This window comes from Maylandia zebra, linkage group LG7 (genome assembly GCF_041146795.1).
Source record: "Maylandia zebra isolate NMK-2024a linkage group LG7, Mzebra_GT3a, whole genome shotgun sequence".
NCBI classification, from domain to species: Eukaryota; Metazoa; Chordata; class Actinopteri; order Cichliformes; family Cichlidae; genus Maylandia; species Maylandia zebra.
The window spans coordinates 63,849,622-63,865,749 of NC_135173.1; the positions used below are offsets into that span (position 1 = coordinate 63,849,622).

Sequence of the window (16,128 nt, forward strand, 5' to 3'; positions counted from 1 at the left end):
AAGGTAACGTATCATGCCACAGTCATGTCACATTTTCCATCAGTTCTTGCCTTTGCTCACTCTCTGTTTCTGTGCAGACGTTTCAGCGTTACGGATCTCCACGACCTTCTGTGACAGTGTCTGAGTGTGCCTCCAGACAACCTTCACTACCATTGAATCATACCTGTTATTAACCTCTGTCTCTCTTCCACAGCATGTCTTTTATCCTGTCTTCCTTCTCTCACCCCAACCGGTCGCAGCAGATGGCCGCCCCTCCCTGAGCCTGGTTCTGCCGGAGGTTTCTTCCTGTTAAAAGGGAGTTTTTCCTTCCCACTGTTGCCAAAGTGCTTGCTCATAGGGGGTCATATGATTGTTGGGTTTTTCTCTGTATCTATGAAGCGCCTTGAGGTGACTTTTGTTGTGATTTGGCGCTATATAAATAAAATTGAATTGAATTGAATTCTGTTGTTTTCATAACAGTACACTGTAGAAATAATGGACTGTGTATTAGGTATTGAGGTCATAGTGAATGTAGTTTATTAGTGTGTGTCGTAGTATGATTTTGTTGTTGATAGGATTTAAGATTACAAAATAGAAAATAGTCCTGGGATGGGAACAAAGAACTGAGGTGCAGGGAAGTGCGGCAGTTAACCCCCAAACACAGGACAGTAGCAAGATTTACTGAGGGTGAGGGGCAGACAATTGCCAATGTACATTACCTTAAAAGGAGATGGGGGTCAGGGTGTCAGCACCCCAGGCCACTTTACCAGTGTTTTTCCATTGTGGGGGATTTACTGTAGAAATTGGAGACCAGAGACTATAACTGTAATTGTTGTGTGAAACCCTTCAGATCAGCCTTTAGAGTAGGACTGCACAGGATGCAGTGTGCTGATCTCCAGATGCATCTGTAAGGAAAATGGGTAATGAAAGGATTGTGTGAAATTTGGAAACATCTCTGCGTGATCTCTACCAAGACAAAAAGAATCGGAGAGACCGACGTTGTCTCAACAACACTAAGTAGATATTCCACTAAATCTCATTTGTGATTTATGCTAAATGTTACCATTAATTATTTATATTTCTTTACGCTTCTGATTAATTTAGTAAAACATCAAAAGATTTTCACTGTTGACAGTAAATAAGACATTTCTAATTCTCTACAGACGTTTGAGCTGTAGTATAGATTGCAATAATAGTGTATGGTTATTGTTTATAGCAGATGAAATAGCAGATGAAGTATCAGGACAGGGTGTGAATAAAAGTTATGAGTTGCGTTGCTGCAGAGAAAGTTGTTCACTCTGGTGAGGTCTAATGAGTCTAATGGGAGGCTGAGCCTTCAGCTTTCCTGTCCCTGTCCTGTTTAACCAGAAACGCTCTCGTCTTTTAACATTAAACTCATAACTTTCCTTTTTGATCAGTCTTACAGCTACAGCTGGATCAGCTGACCCTGTCCCATCCTTTAGTTATGCTGTTATAGGCCACAACTGCTCATTAACTTCCCATCATGCACTGAGCACTTCTGTCTTTTACTCTCAGTGTGTTAATATATCACTACTGCGTGTCAGTAACGTTGGTCCTTTTCCTCCCATCATGTGTGATCCTCCACTTCTTTTAAGTGTCTCCCAGCGCAATTCTTACCATATTTTGGTTCCTGCAACTGGTCTGTCGGGTTATTGTCTCCCCAGAAACACTTTCCTTGTGCTTTTGGAAATCTATTTTTTCCTATTTCTGTTTTGTTTTTCCTATTTCCGCTGTGTTTTGTGTGCTTTTGCAGGGTTTTTCTTATTGCTGGTGTTTTCTTAAGTTGCAGTCCGTTCGGCCTCTCAGGGCCACCGCAGTACAGTCCCCCCCAATTTTTTTAAATTTAACCCAACAACATAGTTGGTTAAATTATACAAAAAAAAAATCATATGTGCCCATAAAAGAGGTCAAAATCACAGAACTCTACTCAAAGTTAACAACAACCAATACTGATACCTCAAACAAACTGACCTCACTAAAGAAGACAAAGGGGGAAAGTTAAATAGTGGCTGATCAGCCCACAAAAATCACAAAAAGGGGTAAAACACACAAAAACCTAACTGAGACCAAAACCAGTTATTTATTATCCTGTAAATTAAACCTTATATTTAAGGAAAGACCAATGTGGATGCAGTGTTGTGTGTAAGCCTCTACACTGATATTACCACTCAACCTCCTCCGACCACAGGTACAACATGCCCAGGACCCACTACAGTTTGCATACAAGGCGGGTGTCGGAGTGGAGGATGCCATCCTGTACCTCCTACACAGAGCCCACTCACACCTGGATGGGGGAAAAGGCACGGTCAGGATCCTGTTTCTTGACTTTTCCAGCGCCTTTAATACCATCCGGCCCTGTATGCTTCAAGAAAAACTGAACAGGATGGAGGTGGACCCCTGCCTGGTGGCTTGGATCTCCGACTACCTCACCGACAGACCACAGTACGTCAGGCTGAAGGACATCACGTCTGACACAGTGGTCAGCAGCACAGGAGCACCACAGGGAACTGTGCTGTCCCCTCTTCTCTTCACCCTGTACACCTCTGACTTCTGCTACAACTCTGAATTATGCCACATTCAGAAGTTTGCAGATGACACAGCCATCGTGGGGTGTATCTGGGATGATCAGGAAGAGGAGTACAGAAGTCTGGTGAGGAACTTTGTCGCATGGAGTCACACAAACCACCTGCAACTCAACACCTCAAAGACTAAGGAACTGGTTGTGGACTTCGGGAGGTCTAGAGCAGGTCCACTGCCGGTTCAGATAGAGGGGGAGGAGGTGGAGGTGGTCAACAAGTACAAGTACCTCGGGCTGTGGGTGGACAATAAACTGGACTGGTCATGCAACACAGAGCACCTGTATAAAAAAGCCCAAAGCCAACTGTACTTCCTTAGGAGGCTGAGGTCTTTTAACATCTGCAGGAAGCTCCTGAGGATGTTTTACCAGTCGGTGGTTGCTGGAGTACTTTTCTATGCTGTGGTGTGCTGGGGGAGCAGCACAGCAAAGAAGGACTCATCCAGGCTGGAGAAACTGATCAGGAGGGCTAGCTCTGTGGTCGGCATGAAGCTGGACACTCTGGTGACAGTGGCAGAGAAAAGGACATTAAAGAAACTGATGGACATTATGGACAATGCCAGGCATCCTCTGCACACGGCCATTAACAACCAGAAGAGTCTGTTCAGTGACAGGTTGCTTCTCCCAAAGACAAGAACTAACAGACTTAAAAACTCCTTTGTCCCACACGCCATCAGACTGTTTAACTCCTCTCTGGAGGGGAGAGGGAGGGGAGACAGGAAACAGGAGGACAAAGGAGGGGGGAACAACTAAGCTGTAGTGCCTCTTCACCTCACTGTGCAATACCTTTTGTGCAATACTTTTGTAAATAGTCAACGGTGCAATAGACTCAATACTTGAAATGTGCAATTCACTTGTATTTTTATTTTTATTCCTATTTATTCTATTTATCCCCTTCGTATATTTTATTTATATTGTCTCTGTATTTATATATATGTGTGTGTGTATAACTCTGTAACTTCTGTCGGTGCTGTGCTTTTTTTGGAAATCGAATTTCCCAGAGGAACCCACCCGAGGGATTAATAAAGTTCTATCTTATCTTATCTTATCTTATCTTATCTTAAGCCTCTACACTGATATTACCACTGTGTGGCTGTAACTGCAGCCATCACACCGCCTGACCACGTTAAGGTGGTAATCTCTCAGGGGGAAAACAGAAAAACAAAACAACAAAAAATAAAATAAAATAATGCTCATCAGATTCTAACAATTCAAAACATGACATTTACCTTAACTGGATGACCTATATAATAAATATTATCGAACCCAACAATAGTACTTCACACTATTGCCAATATTAACAAAACCAAAAAGGGTAAGCCAAGTTATTTAAAAAAAGACAATTCACAAAGTCTTGAAAAATAGAAATAAAGAATAAAAATCTTCAATCCACTCTATAACAGCAGTCTCCTGCTTCCCTGCAGATCAACACGTTCTCACTCCTAACTCGTCATATGTGCGACGCCCATACAGCATGTATCACTTCTCAGTTATTTATTGCACTTCTTGCTCGTCAGTGAGGCACTTTTAGTGCTTTATCTATGTTTGTGTGGGGACTTGTTATAAATCAGTCTTCAACCTTTAATCTCTCTCTGAAAATGACTGGGATTAAATGCAGTGTAATAAACTTTCCTGAACGTGTGTCTTGTCATGATCTCCAGTGCTGCCATTTCATAGGATCTCCTGTCCAGGGCTTCTCAGACGTTGGTTGTTTTTATAACTCCTCTCACCTTCTGCTCTTGTGTCTGCTGTGATAAGCCTTTTATACTCCATCCATCCATCCATTCGCTTCCGCTTCTCCTTTTCAGGGTCGCGGGGGGCGCTGGAGCCTATCCCAGCTGTCATAGGGCGAGAGGCAGGGTACACCCTGGACAGGTCGCCAGTCTGTCGCAGGGCCAACACACAGGGACAGACAACCATTCGCACTCACATTCACACCTAGTGACAATTTGGATTATCCAATTAACCTATCCCCACAAGCTGCATGTCTTTGGACGGTGGGAGGAAGCCGGAGTACCCGGAGAGAACCCACGCAAACACGGGGAGAACATGCAAACTCCACACAGAAAGACCCTGGCCTGATGGTGGAATTGAACTCAGGACCTTCTTGCTGTGCGGCGCCTTTTATACTCACCCATTTTATTTCCATTTCTGTTTCTCACTATTTTTCTTAACAAGATTAAACCAGAATCAAGGTATGACTCAAGTATGTGAGGAAATTCTACACTAATTGGTACCCGCGGTCTTTCTTATGTTACATACCACACCCCAAAGAAAGGGCACACATAATGCAGACACATTTTCAGTGACCCAAATAACATTCAAACACGCTCCGTATCATAACCTCCTTTTTGTTTGTGTTTATTTTAAGCAGTTGATTTAACATAAGGATTAAAATAGAAAGAACAATCCTTGAAATAACACATGTGTGTGAAATACATAATACAAAACATAAAATAAATAAATATGTCAAATCCCCTTAGATCCAGCCTCACAATCACTTGTTCTATGACGACTAAAGGAAGTTTATTTACGTCACAGACCCAGTGACGCCCATTCAGTTTCATTATCCAGGAAGTAACAGCTGATGCTCACTTCTGTTTAAGACACAGTCCAATCTTAGGTTCCTCATCCTGAGTGGAACAATGGGTCTATGTGAGTACAGCTGCCTTTTTCACATCATCTTGTTACGGCCCTAGCAGGGCCTCCTCCTGAAGGTGCCTGTGTGGGCGTGTCCCACCACCTCTTCTGCCTGAGGTGCCACCTTTCCCTGTTACACAGCTGACTCACATCAGTAATTAAAAGTATTTAAGCCCAGGGAAAGGTGAGCTCTGGGCCAGAGTGCCAGTAGTGTGGTTACAGCTTGTGAGCTGAGTGGTTGTTGTGTTTGCAGCTAGTGAGCTGTGTTTTTGGTGGTTTTCAGCTAGTGAGCTGCTCTTTCTTTTTGGCTTACGTTTTACTTTATTGACCAACGCCTGAGTTTTGTTTGTTTTCTTAAATGGTAATAGCGGCTTGTCCGTCTCTTTTAGTTAGTATAAATTGAAACTTTAATAAAACTCTTTAATTTAACCCCTTTGCCTCCTTGACTCCTTTTTCTGACCCGGTCCCTTTTGTTACTTCCCCCTCCCCGCCTAGACCCCTCAGGGGAACGTAACAATCTCTACATTATATGAGTTGATGATTCTAGCATTACAGAAAATGTCTTAATATTTCCAGACTGAGCTGTGGTGAGATCTTTAGTTTTCTTTCTTGTGTTTCAGTGACAGCCTTAGCCATCACAAACCTATTTGCTTATTTATTTATTTTTATCTCTAAAACTCATAGGTAAATACATATCAATACATGTATTCATCGTGAAGCATCCTGATGATCAATAACCAAGTGTTTCTTCCTGAAACAATTACATGTAACCAGTGTTGGGGAGTAACGGAATACATGTACCGCCGTTACGTATTTAAAATACAAAATATGAGTAACTGTATTCCGTTACAGTTACCGTTTAAAAAGGTGGTATTCAGAATACAGTTACTTTGTTGAAATAAATGGATTACACTGCGGTACTTTGTAGCCACAGCTGCACTGAGGCAGACTGACAGAAGCGAGGCTGCCATATCACGCCATCGGGCCTCCACTAGTAGGCAGTAGGTGAAGTGTCTTGCCCAAGGACACAACGACCAAGACTGTCCGAGCCGCGGCTTGAACCGGCAACCTTCCAATTACAAGACAAACTGCCAACTCTTGAGCCACGATCTAATGGACAGATGCAAGGTTATCGATGGTTACATCCTCGTGCAATAAAGAGGTTGAATGTTGTATCACACAATGCCTGATCAATTTGTTTCACTAACTCATCTAAATAAGGAATTTTGTAGCAGAAACAGTAATTATAGCAGTTTGTTGTGGAACAGTAATGTCCATATCAACAACTTTTTTCTTGTGGCTCTAATACTCCATCGTAACATAAAGCCTCCCCGTCTTCTCTGTAGCTCAGTTACTTGATCTAAATCCTTGATCAGCTGTGTGCTGAGCTATGGCCCAGTTAGATGTTAATGTGTGTTCTTATGTTGTGTTATAGTGACAGCTGTGTGTACTGCTGCAGGAGCAAGTAAGCAGTTTATTTATCTTTAACTAATTTGAATCAAAGCCCGATCCATGTCTGATACATGTCTTGTCTTCCTGCAGTAGGTGCTGTAGTCACTGCTCCTGCTCTTCTGGGAGCTGCAGGTTTCAATTCAGCTGGAATAGCTGCAGGCTCCTGCGCTGCAGGCATGATGTCGTCTGCTGCAGCTTCTAATGGAGGAGAAGTGACAGCCGGAGGTGTGGTGGCTGTTTTGCAGTCAGCAGGTAAATAAATAATTAGACGTTTTATTAGGATTTTAACTTACAACAACATGCAAAAAGAAGAAGTTCATGGCTTTGGGCCTTGGATTCCAGGCCGGAGTTGTGTCCTCAGCCTGTAGTCTGACTTGGAGGAAGAAAACTAAATCTTGTGGACCCCATTGCAGTGTGAGTGTGGTGGTTTCTTACTGGTCAATAGTAGACCTTACAATGTTCTTGTACGGGAGTCATTTTGAACCATACGTAACATTTGACGTTTGTTGACAGGATTTTTGACCAGCATACAAAACCACCTGCCTTAGACTGATCAATATGGCTGATGAACCATCTGAAACCGTTAATATGGTGTCACCATTTTTAATTGGTGCACCCTGTGTACCAGAATTTTGTGGCTTAACACGAATTATGAAGACCGGGAGAGCCAGATTAGTGCAATGCTCCATGCTCAAAAGTGGTCTATAGAGCAGCAGTGTGATTTTGTGCTGAGTGCATTAGGAGAGCAAGTGGAGCGGGATACGCCAGATAAGATCTTTCTTCAATTTAAAGAACTGTACGGGGACAAAACAGCTGTGGGTACCTTGCGTGCCATGTTTTATGACTGCAGACAAAGGCCAGAAGAGCCTATTAGAAAGTTCACTTTACATTTAAGGGAGATCTGTAATTTATTACTTTGGTTTGATTTTTCAGTTTTTCTTTACAGGAAAAGATGGATAAGCTTGGTGTTAGTCCTTTCCATCAAGTTTCCTTTGTTAAAGCTGTTTTCTGCTTACAGTATGTGAATATCAAATAAAGTCTTATGAATCAAATTATGTCAGTCCTTCATCACATGTATCACTTGTTTTTTTGGAGTGTTTTTTTTTCTTTGTTTTTTAATTTTGTTATCCCACATGAAAAATTCCAAAACTGCAGATTTTAGACACTTTAGACCTAAAATGTATATTCATTAGGGGAAAAAACATTCATTTGTGATAGTAAACGTAAAACAACCTGAAAGACTTCATGTGACAGTCAGAACATTGAGCTTATCAAATTTGCGGACCCCCATCACGGTTATGACTGTTCTTCCCATCCCATGCAAGGCCACCTGGGTTGGCTGGAAGACTGTTTACTTAGCCTGTCGGGGCGAAGGACACTGTCTCAGCTGAACTCTGGATACACACACACACATACACTGATATGCACACACTGATCCCCCCTCCCTTTCCATACGCCTTCGATGATTGTGCCCTACCGGGGAAGATGGCAGTCAACTGGACCAGCGCAGATATGCTGCAGGACCGGATGCGCTGTCTACACCGGCTCTCTCTTACCCTTTACCTGCCCCTGTTGCTTGTCTTGTGTTTCTATGGTGTATTGATAGTCATGTGCTTTTGTGCTGAGGTGTTTTTTCTGTTATCAAACTGTTCTCCCACTAGGAGCTCAGTCTGAGTGGAGTTTTTTTCCCTCCTCCTCTTACCTCATGTAGTGTATTTTCGTTGTTTTTTCCTATCAGCCTACCTTTCTTACATGTCTCCCCAATGTGATGTTTGTGTAAAGTTGGTCAGAAGGTTCCTTTGTAAGTGCGCATGTGCCATTGGCGTGCTGCCTGCTGTAACCCTAATTTCCCACGGGATTAATAAAGTATTCTGATTCTGATTAACAACTAAGGTCCAGTTATTTGTTTTAACAAACATTTCAGGCACATCCTCTAGTCCAGGGGTGCCCAATCCCAGTCCTCGAGAGCTACCGTCCTGCAGCTTTTAGATGCATCCCTACTCCAACACAGCTGAATCAAATGGTTTGATTACCTCTTCAGCATGCCATCGTGTTTGGCAAAGGCCTGATAACAAGCCATTCATTTGATTCAGTTGTGTTGGAGTAGGGATGCATCTAAAAGCTGCAGGACGGTAGCTCTCGAGGACCGGGATTGGGCAGCCCTGCTCTAGTCTATTTGTAGGATTGTTGGCTGTCCACTCAAGATTCAGAGTTCAGAATACAAAAAGCAGAATAAGAGATTTTTGACTACCTGACTTCTGTCTGTATTAAGAGTGGCCTTTGGTGTCATATTTCAGCTGCTGCATTGGTTAATTGATTTAATAGACTTTAATATTTGAGACTGCTATTAAGCAGGTCAAAAATGACGTTTCATGCTCATCTGAGGCTACATATATACAAACCCGATTTACTTCACACCAGATCATTTCTCATATGTAGGAAAAGGTAAGTTCATTAGATGAAACTTAAAGGATCTTTGGCTCACGACTTCATCTGGATGGTACAGCATAACCAGGTTAAGACATCTCTAAAAAATATATATTTTTGAGTGTTTTTGGGTGTTTTTTAATTATTTATTTAAATTTTATTTTCCATTGTTCACTGTGGCCTGTTAAGCATTTTATCAATATATATTTCGTTAAATATTTACAAGAAATCAGGCATTATACAGTGTAAACTTCAGTCCAGTGTGATTTGGATGCTCACCAGAAAATTTAGCCAGATATCAGCTGGGTTTAGATACAGTTCAGATAAGTTGGGAAATTCAAATTGTTACTGCAGCAGAGTACACAAGGCAGGAACAAATGAACACATGCAGCATACCTAACAGCAATAATGCTTTGCAAAAATAGAAGAAATATGGACTATGCAGGTACAATGAATAGATATGTACTTATATATGTAAATCACTCTGTCTATCTATCTACACATACACACAGACGTACACACACACAAATACACACACATACATATACAGACATACATATATACACATATATGATGCAATTATACAGATTACTAATAGAAGAAGAATGAAACATAGTGCAGTGTTTGGGTGTTAATAGTAGCAGGTATTTAGTATTGCACACTGATATATGTAAAGACCCCAGTGTGTTCATATGTGGTGTACATTCACTGCTGTTGTGCAGTGTACAGTCTGACAGCAGCAGCAGCCTGTCACTGAAGGGACTGCTCAGTGTTGTCAGGGTGACCTGTATGGGATGGATCGAAGATGGGGTATTTTAATCGAGTATATAGGGAAATGTGAACCCCTCTGACAATCTGAGTAATTGGATAACGCACTGTTATTGAAATTTCCAACTTCTGAGCCACAGAAAGACATAACAGGCTTCATTAGGTTACCTTCCACTTGTTGACAGCAACTAAATAAAACCAACATATCCACATAATAACACCTTAAAGCAGGGGTGTCAATCTTAAATGAGCTGTGGGCCACTGCTGGTACTGTCATGTCATTGGAGGGCCACTTTAGTGTTCAAGTAGTACAAAAACAAACAAACAAGAAAACACCCACAAATCTTTCAGAAAATGTAGTGTTTTGTTTGTTTGTTTCAAATATTGTATAACAAAACAGCAAATGTGAATGCAAAAAACTTCTCACTAACTGAAACCTTTTTATTGAACTAACAAATAAAAAGGAAAGATACTCTCTTTCTGGCCAGACACGTGGAAGCATTTCTACAATAGTTTTGTCCATATTTAACAAAATAAAAATGCAGACATAAGTGAACACATTAGTTTTTGACTGCTAGTGAAAATTGTTTTCTTTACATATAACTCTCTCACTGAACTAATACAGCCAATCCCTCAACATGTTTTTACTCTGCTCATATTGCCCTCATTTTAAAACATTTTTGCTTTTAAAACAACTTATTTTCAAATTGCACTCAACAACAAAACCCCTCGTAACAAAAACGAACTTCAAGGGCCAAATTGTATTTCCTTTCTTCACGTCAACAGTAAGGGTGGCAAGTAGGGCTGACACGGGCCTCACGCAAGTTGGCCCCGAGCCGTGCGTTTGAGACCCCTGGTTTACCTACTGTCACTGCAGTGATATTAGCGTTTTTGTTTTGAAAGGTTACTAGTGGATGCTGGCAACAATCTTGGAAGAGAACAATACAATCTGTTATAAGGCCTTCACTGGAAAATTGTGTATTTGGAATATAATACCAACATGTCATTTGAAGATAACATATAGTATTCCAGTGACCAAATAGTATTTGGGTAAAAGTCACTGAATAGTGTTGGAATAAAGTGTGAAAATTGTGAAGGATTAAAATATCCAGGAGCTCAAATTGGATATTTTGTTTCAATCAAACTTTATCAACACAAATTGCACAGGTTTATTGAATATGAATAACTTCACCTCAGTTGTTTAAGCTCCTGCCAAAGCAAAACATCAGTGTGCAACCAGTGTCCACTATTGAATTAAGTAAACCCAACATGTTTTTTTTAGTGCATAATCACATTTAGTGTAATAAACTATTAAACCAGAATTACATATTAGGATTTAGCCAAGTGTTAGGATGTAATGCAGAGTAGTATTTCTAGTAGGCTTGTTTTGATATGCCTGTTTTCATTTTATTTTCTAAATTTTAAAGAAGGCTTTAGAAAGGTCAAAATAAATCTTCTGTAAGGGAGTATCAGCTATTCTAGTAGAATTTATTTTACCAATGCAAGGGTGCATTAGTACCTTGTAATACAACATATCTATTTCATAAAGGGTGAACACAAATGTCCAAAGAGACTTCCTGGCAGCTGCCATTTTGAGTATAACCTCTGGTACGGGCACGTTCAGTTTGCAGCAGCTATACAACAGTGGCCTCTAGAGGTGTTTACACACTACCACCAAATCAGACAATGCAACACAACACACAGGTCGCCCCAATGAATAGATTAGGCTGGTAGCAGTGACTTGTTAACTTATCATTTATCAAACATGTCTCCCATGAATGATGTGAAATAAATTTGAGGCATAACATTTACGTCACAAGTTAGAAGTTGCAATCAGTTTTTAGGAAAGTGAGTTTAATAAGAGTAGGTAAAGTAATGCAGTAATTTCTTAGATTTTATAATCATTTTATAAATCATGTTGGCTACAGCCTATTTAGCAGTGCAACAAGAGCATTAGACAAACAAACAAATAAATAAACAGTCAGCAAAAACAAAAAAGTTAGTACCCAGGGATAAAAATGTTGAGTATGAAAGGGAAACCTAATGGACAGATGTGATGCCTGAACAGTGGTGGCTTTAAGTGATGTATCAACTTAAACATGCATCCACAGTCTATGTTACATAAGTATGATGATCAGTGGTGACGGCTGGCGCCACTTTGGAAGCAGAAACTGTTGGTTTGAAAGCCTTTAGTGTCTCCTTGTGGCGGGACTCTTATACTGTACTGTGAGATCTCGAGCAGTGACCCCCCCGTCACTCTGGCTCCTACCTCAAAGCACACTGTGCGCTGTCGATCTTACGTGCTGCACAATAATATTCAATAGTTAGTGTTTACTGTTATATTCACATAGATCATCGCGATGATGTTATTTATTAAATTGCTCTCTTTTTTGCTCGTTTTCTTTTTTTTCCTGACAGGTGATCCAGGTGATTGATATATGTATTTTTTTGTCTGTTTGTTTTTCTTTTTTGTCCTTTATCACGTTCATCTTCCCCGCTGTTTTTCTTTTCCTCTTTCTTTCTCGGTTTTCTTTCCCCCAGTCAAATCCGTCCCATGTTCAGCAAGTGAAAATAAAACAAAATAAACATTTGGTACTTAATGGATTGAAAAGAAAAATGATGGCACTCTTGTAGTTCACACAGGTGGTGATGATTCAGGGTTTTAATTTGTAAGGTTTGAATTTTGAGCCATCATAAATTTTAAACCAGGAAAGTATAATATTTAACATATGATAAGTTAAAGCTAATACAGCTGCTCATATATAGGTAATTTGAAGAACTACCTACACCAATGAGTAGACTTCCCAGAATGGAAACAGCACTCTTTGTGTGGTTGGAGAAAACAGTCAAGTTGTTAAGAACTATGACTGAGAAGAATCCGCCTGTGTACAGCAGCAGGCTGCCTTCCTAGAATTTGGATATCCCCCGTGCGCTCGTCTCTGTATTATGTGCATTACCTCTCTTGGAAAATTAAAACCACAGCAGCTTTTTATAGTTTTCTTCATTCACTATCATCTTACACCAAAAGTCTACGCTGAAGAAGATTATTCAAAACATGCAACACAGTCACCAATCCCAGCAAATCCACCCCTAAGTCAGACTGTACAATACAGAAAATAAAAGAGCTACATCTCAGACTCTACAGGCTTCAGTTAGCATGTTAAATGTGAAAGTTCAGTTAGAAAAAGACTGAACAAAAACGGCCTGAGTTTAGCAATTAACCAAAGTGACAAACATTGCTCTAAATAATTCTCCCCTAATCCAAGTAGTCACCCAAACCTGGACGTGGATTTAGAGGCCTGAGGGCCATCTCACACATTTATTCAGAAAAAAAAAACAAGTTTCAATTAAAATTAAACAAATCAAAATCTTGTGGACGTGTGCCTTTTACATGTTGGTAAAATGTTTAGGATGAGATGGAGATATAACACTCATGCACCGTGAAAATTATGAAGGTCTAAACATGTATCAAAGGGACTCACTGAACATCAGTGGATTTCTATGGGGCAAACGTACTTAAACAAGCCACTGTGACCATTGAGGCAGAGCAGAATGAATGATACTGATGGGAACTATGAGGGTTTGTAGTTAAATTCCTGCTCTTACAGGATCAGGGAGTGTCTGTTTAAAGATTATTAACATACACTGTAAAATTTAATTAGTTCCCAGAACTCAAAAAAATTGAGGAAACTCATTGCCTCAAAAGAATTGAGTAAAGCTTAACTTAAAATGACTAAATTAGGACAACTTGTTTATTTTGAGTACTCTGTACAAGCTCATTTGTTCCCAGAACTCAAAAAAATTGGATCAAGTGAGATGACCAAGTTAGGGCAACTTACTCATTTTGAGTACACTGTACAGCCTTGTTAGTTCCCAGAACTCGTTGCCTCAAAAAAAACGAAGTAAAGCTTACTTAAGATGACTAATATTGCAAGTCTGCAGTATTAAGAATAACTTGATATTTCTGACTGTACAGTACTAATTGTTTACTTACTGACAAACATTTCAAGTTCAACTAAATGAAAAACAATTTGTGGTAACCTGAATATGATTAAAAATAATTAACAACACTTTTTGTAATGATGTTAAAATCAGACCAACTTTTATTTTCAAACACAACAAAGTATAACAGCCAACATACTGGACACTGTTCTGCTGAACAACAAACAATTATATTGCCATCACGGTTATAATCTTACAATGAAACAAAGTCTCAGATTTAGTTATTCTAAAAATAAGTTTAGGCCTACCACAAGTTTGTTTTGTACTTAAATTACTTATATAATCAAAATAAAATATTTGTTGTTCTGTCACAAGTGTAGTCTCTAATTTAAACAACACATTTGTTTTTCATTCCAACACATGAGCTGGAATGTTGTAATATTTTAAGGATGGCTTGTTTCCAGTCCAGGCATTACTGCCTGAATGACTATCACGGATCGAGGTGATCCAAATATAGGTGCAGAAGAAAGTCTTTAACTTCCCTTAAGTACAGTGGCAGTGGATGTGGGTTGGAGATGCAATGAGCTTGAACCTGCAGGCGACCATCTTCACTGACCACACCATCTGTGACGGAGGACTCATCTCTCCTGTTGTCCTGCAAGCAAACAATCATATTTTTTGGAACATGAACTTAATTGCTTTCTTAAAACATTTTTTTCTGCATTTGGTATGAAACAGACTCCAATTTAGACAATCTCAGGCTCCCTCCCCACTGGAGAGGTGACATTCAATGTCCAAATTGTCAGTCTGGATAGCCGTGACCCCCACCCGACACACAATAATGTCATGAAAGCATCATTTTAAAAAGGGCTATGCAAAGATGGCCAATAACTTTCATTCTAATGATGTGCAAAATGATTTGGGCACAAAACAAATTTTGCTGTTAAACTTGCAGACTTCACTATATTCAGTGTAGACCCTCTAAACTAAGTTTGGGGGATGTGATCTTTCAAGAAATGCAGACCAAACTGTTGTTGTTTGTTTACTTACACAGCATGTCTTGTAGAATTAACTGGAGTCACCAGCAACAGCCTAGTGCAGTCATATCTCAAGTCTAATAACAGAAGACAGGAAAAGATCAGTAAAGAAACAACTTCCCCAAACCAAAAAAGAAGTAAAACAATAAGTAAAACAGGCTGATCTAAAGTATGATTAAAGTTCAGCCTGATTAATATAAATGTCACTGACAGTTGCTAATATATTGGAAAACCAAAATACTTACCACTGAGTTGATGTCTTTCTGTCCAACAGCAGGAGTGCTGGTCCCGAGCCTCAAAGACAGTATGAAGCAAGCAGAGGGAGAAAAAACAGAACATTTTTCAGAAACCGATTTGATCCTTAATGGCTGTGCAATCATTGTAACATAGAGTTTGCTTATGTTGTTAAATAAAGGCTAGATTTGACATTAATAGATGCCACAGATGTTCAAGGTGCCACAAAGCATGAAAAAAAATGGACGTCTTGGAAAACGTCTGGGCATTTTTGCAAATATGTGACGTCTTGATAAATCGAGCAGATATTTGAACTTTCGACAGCTACATTCTCGCCTGAAAATATCTTAAAAGTTGATTTTGTGACCCAGAAAAAGTAATAGGTTTTTTAGCCGCGCTCCTCCACCATTGCTGCGCTTACAAGTACGCACAGGCTCCGACGAGAGCTCTGTTATAGCTGACCGGGAGGTCAAGGCTTGGTAAGAGTCCGCGAGCACAGCTAACTCCTGGCTTATTGTTTTCACCCCCCCGAAGAATTTTGTCTGGGCTCTTATCTCACTTTTTTATTTCAAACAATCAACAGAAAATTTCACAGACACATTTTTATATAAGGTTTTTAAGGCTGTGGTGTTCATTTCTAAGTAACATGAGCCCAGCCGCAGCAGCAACGCTAGGCTAACACTAACTAGCTAGCACGGTGCTAAACTAAGAGAAGCCACAAAATCAGTTTGAATAAGAGTAAACATTTACTCACCAAGTCAGTGTATCAGGTAAAGATCCACAGCAATGACAACAATAATCTCTTGAGCTGACGCTTTCCTAGGTTTGCTCAACATATTCCATAAAAAATGCTGGCACCATGAACATGCGGACTGATCCGTGCTAGGGAGGAGGACGGTAGTGAGTGGCATTTTCAAAACACATCTTTCATCCCTCCGCACTGAGAAGAAAAACTTCTGTCTTACTTAGTTTTTCTAAATTAAGACAACTCAAATAAATTGAGTTTATCAGCATTTCTGTAGAGGACAGAACCACCTGCTTTAATCTACCATG

The 16,128-nt window shown here is 40.1% G+C and overlaps 1 long non-coding RNA gene across 1 annotated transcript; it reads right to left on the reverse strand.

Annotated features, from left to right (window-relative positions):
- Positions 1-13,954: 13,954 nt before the first annotated feature.
- LOC143419569 (uncharacterized) lies at positions 13,955-15,821 on the reverse strand. The gene is made up of 3 exons (XR_013099577.1): positions 15,087-15,821; positions 14,855-14,918; positions 13,955-14,459 (listed from the first exon to the last, which is right to left on the reverse strand). It is a non-coding gene; the product is annotated as an uncharacterized LOC143419569 (long non-coding RNA).
- Positions 15,822-16,128: the final 307 nt, after the last annotated feature.